This window comes from Hipposideros armiger, unplaced genomic scaffold, assembly GCF_001890085.2.
Source record: "Hipposideros armiger isolate ML-2016 unplaced genomic scaffold, ASM189008v1 scaffold_628, whole genome shotgun sequence".
NCBI classification, from domain to species: Eukaryota; Metazoa; Chordata; class Mammalia; order Chiroptera; family Hipposideridae; genus Hipposideros; species Hipposideros armiger.
In genome coordinates this window covers 637,448-645,994 of record NW_017731978.1, presented here as the reverse complement: position 1 = coordinate 645,994, position 8,547 = coordinate 637,448, and positions in this window count along the sequence as shown.

The following is an 8,547-nucleotide window of genomic DNA, read 5'->3' as shown; positions in this document are numbered from 1 at the left end:
CTGTTCCGGGTGTGCTGTGTCCTCAAAGCCATGCAGGCCAGCAGGGCGGGGTGGGCCTGAGTACATAACAGTTACCGCTGAGTGGCTATGACGTGCTGGGCATCGGACTGAGAGCCTCCCATGGATTATCTTATTGCCCACAACAGTCTGAAAGGTGAGAACTATTGCCAGAATTTTCCAGCAGATGGAGGATCAGAGGTATTGTCACCTGTGTGAGGCTGAGCAGCTGGATGGCGGATAGGACTGAGGTCTGCCTGCTCGCTGAACAGTGCCCTTCCCGTGGCTCCAGCTGCCTGCCCATGGCTGGCAGGCTAGACAGGGTCGGAGCAGCTGTCCTGCTGAGTGAATTTAGGAGTGCTGGGAATGGGGGGCAGTGGGGAGCTGGGGGCAGGTAATGGTGACTGGGTGGAGTTGGCTGTGGGCCTTAAGACAGTGGGTGACAGGGCAGAGGGCTGGGCCCACGGGGCACCAAGCAAATATTTGTTGAGCGATAGTTTCATGTGGGGCCTCTGGCTGGGGTATGGGAGCAGGATCTAGTCATGGAGGAGGAGGGGCTAGACAGGTGAGACCAAGGGCAGGGAGTTGGGGTAAGGGGCTGGGCTCTGGGCTCTGAGAAGAAACTGAGTCAGGAGCGAGCCTCCTTGCTCCAGGAAGCCAGTCTGGGCAGGAGTGACAGTTAGTAGGGAAATACTGGGAGGAGGGTGTCCTGTGAGTGCTGAGGATGGGGTGGGGGTGGGGTGGGGGTTCTGATCCTGGGGCTTTAAGGAGGGGTAGGGTGGGGCAGGCAGAGGTGGGGTGGTGGGGCCTGTGTCTGCGCCTGGTCTCCTGGAGTGGGTGCCTGTCTGTGCACCTTATACCTGAGTCGAGTCCCTGCAGTGGCCCCAGCCTGGAAAAGACACCTCTCGCCCCGAAGCTCAGGCACAGCCTTGGAACCATGCTCAGCTCCTCTCTCTCTCCTTCACTCCACATCTCACCCATGAGCAAAATTTTGTTAGCTCCTCAACAGAGATCCCAAATCTGAGCCATTGCAGCATTTCACTGCTCAGCCCGCTACAGGCTTGCTGCCTGGACTGTTGTAGCCGCCTCCAGGCTGCTCTGCTCTCTCCTGCTCCCCGACGGTCTAGCAGGAGATGCAGAGTGATCTTTTAAAACCACATTCTAAATCAAATCATGTCCTTCCTGCTTTCAATCTCCAGGACTTCCTGCCATTTGTAGGATAGATTCCAAACTCCTAGCACAGATCACAAGGCCTCTCTATAACCTCACCTGGGACCCCTGTCCTCTTTGGTCACAGAACTCCAGGCCAGTCCTCCATAGGCCTTTGCACTTGCTGTCCCCTCTGTCTAGAATGTTTTTTCTCCCAGATGTCCTTGTGGTTCACACTTCAGTTAATTCAGGTCTTTGCTTAAATGTCATCTCCTTGGAGAAATCTTCCCTGACCACCCAATCTAAAGAGCCTTTCTAGTCCTAGTCCTTGGTCCCTGTACCCTGCCTTACTTCTCTTCACTTCACTTATTACCAACTGCCAATTATCTATGTGTATGCATTTAACTTTGTGTTGTGGTAAGTCTCAAACGTATACAACAATAGAGAAACTAATACAGTACAGTGGAACCCATGTGCCTCACCTCAGCTCCAATAGGGAGTAACCCTGGGCAATATTTTATTCCCACACATCCCATGCTTCCAGCAAACTCCAGATATAACATAATCACATCTGCAAATACTTCTGTGCAAAAGTTACATTTCAAGTGTATCTGTTTGTGAGAAGCAGCCAGCCGTCAGGGGAGCTCGTGTTTGCCTGTCCCTAGTGCCTGGCTCATAGCAGGTGGCTCAGGATGTCTGCTCAGGTCTCTGGGGAGGATGTGTATGCAGGTTCTGGTTTGCACAGGTCCATTGCTGTCAGTGAGTGTGTCTGCACACGCCTGTGTACACAGACACCTGTGGCAGTCGCATGAATACGTATGTGTGCATGTGTGTGCTGCCACAGCAGCTGGTGGCTGAATACATCCTTCTTCCCTGAGGTTATTCCTTCCCCAGGACCCAGGACTTGCTCTGGAGAGCATTTCTCTCTTTCTCAGCTAAGGCATGGGTGTGAAAGGGTGGGAGGAGGTATGCACCAGTCCCTGTTCTACCCTCTGGAGGGCTGGGTTTGAGGCCAGGGTAATCCAGAGAGCCCCTCCCTGTCCTTCTCAGGCTGGCAGGAGGCTGTGCCGTCCCAGCTGGCAGAATGGGCATCCTACTCTCTCCCTGGCACAGAAGCCAATTAAGTTGGGCTGGCATCAGCTGCCTGGAGTGTGGGGTATGTATGTATGAGGGGCGAGGGTATTCCATCCTGGCTGACTCCTAACACTCCTAGGGTGACCCCTGGGTAGTTGAACAACTGAGGCCATTCAAACTGGGAGCAACTGGGTACAGATTCTGGCCCAAGGCTCAACAGTCCCGCCCCCTCCGCCCCCCACACCATTTCTGCATCTTAAAGCTTTGGCCCTGGAAGGTGGGCAGTGGTGGAAGAACATGCGTCCAGCCAGCACCAGGTTTACTGCCAGGGGCTGCTCCCTATCAGGTCAGGCCTTCCACAGCATCTCCTAGCCTGATCCCGAGACCCTGTCTGCTCCAGCCTCCTCAATAGGCTCTGCCTTAACCTCAGCACTACCCATTCTTCAGAACACAGCCTAGGGTTCCTCCTCCAGGAAGCCCTTGGTTGTGGCCCTTCCTGCCCCTGCCCCTGCCCCTCCCACCCTGCTCTCTTCCTCCAAGGTAGGCCAGATGGTCCCTGCCTACTCCACCCCTAGCCTCAGGGAGAGTCCTCTGAATCAAATGGGTGGGGGTGGAGGAAGGAAGATCAGAGTAGGGCTGCCAGCTTCTACCCAGAACTTGACCCCTTGCTGGACAGCTCACTCTCCCTTCCAGAACCCAGGAGAGTGCCTTGAGGTCCTTTTCCAGATGGGAAACGCAAGTATTTGGCCTTCCAGGAGGATTAAGCACTTGTTTAATCACCTACTATGTGCCGGTGATGGCTGTAAAAAATCATAATAATAACATCAACTTTGAACATTTGTTAAGCACCTACAATATGCCAGACCCATATGCTAGGCAATTCAATAATAACCGCCATTATCACTGCACAAATCATATGGTTAACACTTACTAAGCATTTACTATGTACCTGGTGCGGTTCTAAGAACTTTGCCACAAAAATGACCCTTTGAAAAAGACGTCTTGGTCAGTTGCAGTGTTTTGATAGGTCCTAACTCAGGCAGAGAAGTGGGAGCTGGGCGGGGGCCTCTGGCTGGCCACATCCCGTGGATGCTGGAAGGGATGGGAAATGGGGCAGAAATGAAGAAAGGAGGGGGGCTGTAGGCAGAAAACAGGCAGCAAGCTCCCCCATGCTAGGTTCATATTCTCTGGGGTCAACAATCTCACCCGAGTTAGAACAGGTGGGTGGACCTGCACGAGTTCGTTGGTCAGACAGTCACCACCCCTGCCCTCCCTCCTTCAGTTCATGGGTTCTGTGCCCAGACTCTGAGGTTCTCAGGGCAGATTGTGGGCAGAGGTCTGGAATCTTCTTGGGGTTCACAGGCCCTGCCCTAGCTGCCTGTCCAGATGCCATGCTCACAGGCAACCTCTTACCATGGCTGACTCAGAAGGGGCCCTTCCACCCATCATCACCAACTTCCAGGAGTGCCCAGGCTCTGCCAGCTTCGCCCACCTGCCTGCTCACTCAACAGCCTTCAGAGCAGGCTCCACTTTCCCCAAAAAGACCCAATGGGGCCACCCCGCTGCTCTCTGGTTCTTGGAGGTCTCTGTCCTGGCCAGCACGTGGGCACTCTGGCCCACCCACACTTACCGCAATGCCTCTCTAGGTGCTGGGAGTCCCAGTGCTGAGACATGTGTGCTTGGCATCTGGAGGGGCTCTGAGCTTCCGGGAGGTGTGCTGTGTGGTTGTGACAGTCACCCTCTAAGGCTGGCACTCTGAGCTCCTGACTGTACACAGGGTCCTCTGGGCGTAGTGGCCGTGGGAGCACCCGTAGCTGTTTCTTGCCCCTAGATGTTGGATCAGGTGAGTGCAGTGGGTAGACCAGCTGGCACAGGAGAGTCTGAGGAGGGACTATAGGGCAGGAGGAGGCTGAGTGGGGAGGCTCTGAGTTGTCTCCTCCTCTTGCCCCATTTAATCAATGTTGATTCTATCTGTAGTGGGCTCCCATATATGATGTGGTGAAAGTGGCAGAAGCCCATGAGTTTCTGGGGTATCTGAGGGAAGGGAGCCATAGGTGAGTATGGAGGGAGAGAAATGAGCTCTGAAGACTCTGGGAAGGACAATTTAAACCTGCCCCTTAGACACTTAGGGCCTGGGGTCAGGTCTTCCCAGGCCCTTAAAGGGATCTGGAAGCCCAGCCAGTACCCCTGGGGACGAGGGAAGCTAAGGGAACCAGACTGACAACTCAGGAAGGAGATCTGGTTGGGATTGGTGGTAAGAGACCTCTTGGCCTGCGGGAAGGGAGGGGCTATATTCTGGCAACAGATGTTTACTGAACACCTACTATGCACCTACCCCTGGGCCAGGCTGGACAGTGTCCTGAAGGAGCACACAGCATTGAACTGTGTTTACTACAAGATTCCGAGGACTGGGGCCTTTCATGCCGGGGCCTCAGCACCTGGGAGGGGAGGGGAGTTGAGTGCTCCGATGGCACTCCCAGCACTAGGGTAACACACAGGCTGGGGCCATGGCCGACATTTATTCTGGGGGGGCAGAAGGGACAGTTAGCGTGGCAGCCTCTTTTGTTCCCACTCCCTGTGGGATGGAGTGCTCTGGAGACCCAACCCCTCCTTCCTGACCAGGCCTGGGTGGTAGCCCTAAGGCAGCTTCTTGCCCCTTCTCTGCTGGCCACTGCTGCTCTGCCAAGGGGGAGACAGATGCACCAATGGGTGACCTTGGCTGGATGCCTCCATTTGTCCTTCCCTCTGCAGGTGGGACCCAGGCAGGTGGGGAGGGGCCAGGGAGGGAAGGACCAGTTGGGTTGCAGAAGGCCAAGTGTAGGGGAACCCGGTTTGGGGAGGTAAGGGTGGTAGTGGGATGCTTCCTGCAGACCCTCCCCACTGGATCAGACCTGGCTGCTGGCCTCACCCTCCTCTGCTTCCCTCTTTGTCTCATTGGAGGCCCCTGGAGCAGGAACCCCTACTCCAAATATGTGGGGTATATAGGGACTTCAAAAGAGTGTAGGGGAGGACAGCCAGACCAGGGTTAGGTGCATAGTAGATGTTCAGTAAATGTCTATTGTCAGTGAAGTGAAAGACAAAACCCTGGAACAGAGTCACAAGGTCAGACCTTCCAGCTGGGTCATTGCCTTAGTGTGATCTTGGCCTGATTCCGGTCTCAGTGTCCCCAGTGACAGGTGGAGGAGGAGGACTTAAGTCAGTGTGTCTGGAACTTTGCTGTTTGGTTGTGTTCTCAGTACCTGGGGCCTTGTTCAAATGCAGAGTGTGACTCAGCAGCTCTGGGTGGGCCTGAGTCCCTACTTCCAACAAACTCCTGGGTGCTGCTGGCACTGCTGGTCCATGCACCCTACTCTGAGCAGCAAAGATAGATAACTTATTGAATTTGGGCCTTCAGGACCCAGAGACTGGTCACTTGGGCCCTCTGTGACCTCACCAGGCATCGGAAGGAAGCCTTGGGATTAGTTCCAGGCTCTGGGCTAACACATTTGGCAACTCCAGGCTGGGAGCAGGGGAGCTCCTCTAGCCTCCAGCGAGGCTGTGTTCCGGTAAAGGTCCCTATTGGCCACTGGCTGATGTAACCAAGAACTGCTTCTGTCTTCAGGAGCTCTTAGGACATCTGAAATGTGAAGGAACACAGCACAAGCCACCAGGTATCCTAGTGGCCACAGGGGGCCCTCTGAGGAGCTGGCACACTTATGACAACAGCTATCAGTTAAATACTGCACCTCATTGCACCGAGAATGGAATGTGACCCGGAGGTAAGTTGGGTGTGCTCGGTGTTAGCAGCTGCACGGCTGCCCCTTCTAGGGAAAGGCCCAATACTCTCCAAGGAGAGAAGAGATCAGACAGAGCCAGTTGCCCTCCCACTCTGGTCTTCCCCTCATCAGCCATCTGACACTGCTGGGTTAGGGCATACATCATGATGTGGTAGTTACTTATTGGCAGTTCTGGGGCTCTTTCGGAAGGGCTGGGTGGATTCCTCTTTGCATGTCTCACAGCAGTTTTGGCACAAAATGCCCTTGCCAACACCTGACTAATCCTAGCAGTAACTACACAGGGATGGTGTTACCTGAGCGGACCTAGGGTGCGCCAAGGGCTGTGGAGAGAGGGGTCTGCAGGTCTGGTTCCCATCCTGGCTCCACCCACAGGGCTCCCTTACGTTATGGCCAGGAATGGGAGGCCCAACCAGAGAACTCTGGGGGGAGGGGGGCTGCCCAGGTACCTCTCCATTCCTTAACCTTAAGATCCGGAATCTTCAGGGCTCAGAGGAGGATGCCAGCACCCCTGGCAGTTCCCATTGGTCAGGAGAGATGGTGGTGGGGACCATTTTTCCTGCTTCCTATTAGAGGATGATGGTTCCAGCTCTGTGGGTTCCACAGCTGCCATAGCAACTCGACTTAAAGGTTCTAAAATGAGGAGAGGGGCTCAGAGTGAGCTCCTTCTTTAGCATATGAGGCTAAACCATTTAGGGTGGTGGGCAGAGCTTCCAAGATGGGACCTGGGGATCTGGGTCTCTCTGGCTCCCCCTACCCTGTTCTCCAAACCTTCTCTACCACCACCAGTCTCACTGTGGGGCACTTCCCGGCTCTGCTGATGTCAGCTTGGGTACCTGGATGGGCAGGGCATCCTGGCCCTCAATGTGGACAGGGGCTGGGGTTGTGGGAGGACCACAGGCAAGGAGCAGCCATCTCTGCTTTGCGTGTGCACATATGTATTATCTAGTCAGGTATTTATCTCTGTGTTATGTGTCTGAATATCTGAAGGTGCACAACTATTTGTACAAGTGCACAAGTGTGTGTGTGTGTGTGTGTGAAAGAGGGTCAGAGGTTCTCAGACATTCCTGATCACCTGTACACAGGTTGGTGCCTATCCTCAGTGTCTGGGAGGAGCTGGCTCCTTAACAGAAGTGGGTGGTGAGTTATTTTGTAAAGTGGATAGCAACCCCCTTAAGCTTCAGGGGCATATCGGAAATTTGCAAGATCCTGGCAGAACTGCTGGCACAATGCTCTGTGTGCCAGCCTGCTATCTAGCAGAGGCTTAGAGAAGCCCGAGTAGTGTCAGCCCCTGCCAGCTCACTGGGGGCAGGGCAGGCCAGCCTGTGTGAACTGAGAGGGCAGCATCAGTCCCTCTGGGGGAAATCCAAGCCGAGGCCAGATCCTGCCTGGCGGGTCTGTCACCCTCGTCTCAGCTTACACTTCCAGGGAAACTGTTGCCCTGGGTGGAGGCTGGCCCCAGATATCAGGGCCCTGAGGACCCAGCCCCGGGCTCCCGGGATAGGCAGGACAGAGCATGGGGTGTGGCATGGAGACACCCTTGGCAGGGCCCTGTGTAAGGCTGGCCTGGAGGGTGGCTTGTGAAAGGAAGCGGGGCTAGCACTGCAAGCTCTGGGGGTCCCCACCGATGGGCTCTGGCCACCCTTGGGGGCAGGCTTCTCAGTGTGGCAACAAAAGTTGCCTGGGCCTAGGGGTCCGGCCGACTCTACTGCTGCCTTGCTGTGTGTGACTCTGGACAACCCTCCCCCGTCTCTGATTCTGTCTCCCTGTGGTCCTCTGGGGGCCCGTTAAGCAGTGATACACCTGGGTTCCAGGTGTCCTGCCAAATCTTCTGAGTGTGGAGAGGATCTGAGAGGCCAGATGCTGAGATGTGAAGGACATCACAGGAAGGGGTGGTCCAGGGGCAGCTGGTGGGGAGGAGGGGATGTCCTCTCTTGCTCTAGTTTCTGGTTTAGATATTACACACATTGAAGAAAGAGGTGACTCTGGTCCCCAGACACAGGTCAGCTGCCTGCCAAAGGCTGGCTGGGGCATCCACTGCTGTGCTCAGGCCTCTCCCCCTCCCTCCTCCAACACTAAGACACTTCTCAGGCCTCTTCTGAGGACTTCAACTGACTCCCAGGGCCTGAGGTGTCCCCTAGGACCCAGAATCTGGGAGACCCTCAAAAGGGAAAGGGCTGGAGGGTGGTGGCTCCTAAGCAACTCATAAAGGGCCTTCTGGAGACCCTGTGTCTGAAACCCACCCCTGACCAGATGACAGCCTCTCGGGCCACATACAGGGACAGTTAGCTTTTGAGAATCCTTGCTGCTTACTCTGCCTTTGGGAAGGAGCACTCTTGGTCCTCTTGTTAGAAGGGTAGAGGCCAGCAGAAATCTTCCTGGTGAAAATCTGCATTGTGCATGGCAATGCTTCAGCCTCCCCGTCAGCACCAGGGCCCAGCCTTGGGGTCCCCACGTTCCTCTCACTCTCCTCACCTTTGCTGCTCCAACCACCTGAGAGGTGGGTAGGGAAGAGATGGGGTTTGGAGGCCAGAATTCAGGCTAAAAAATCCAG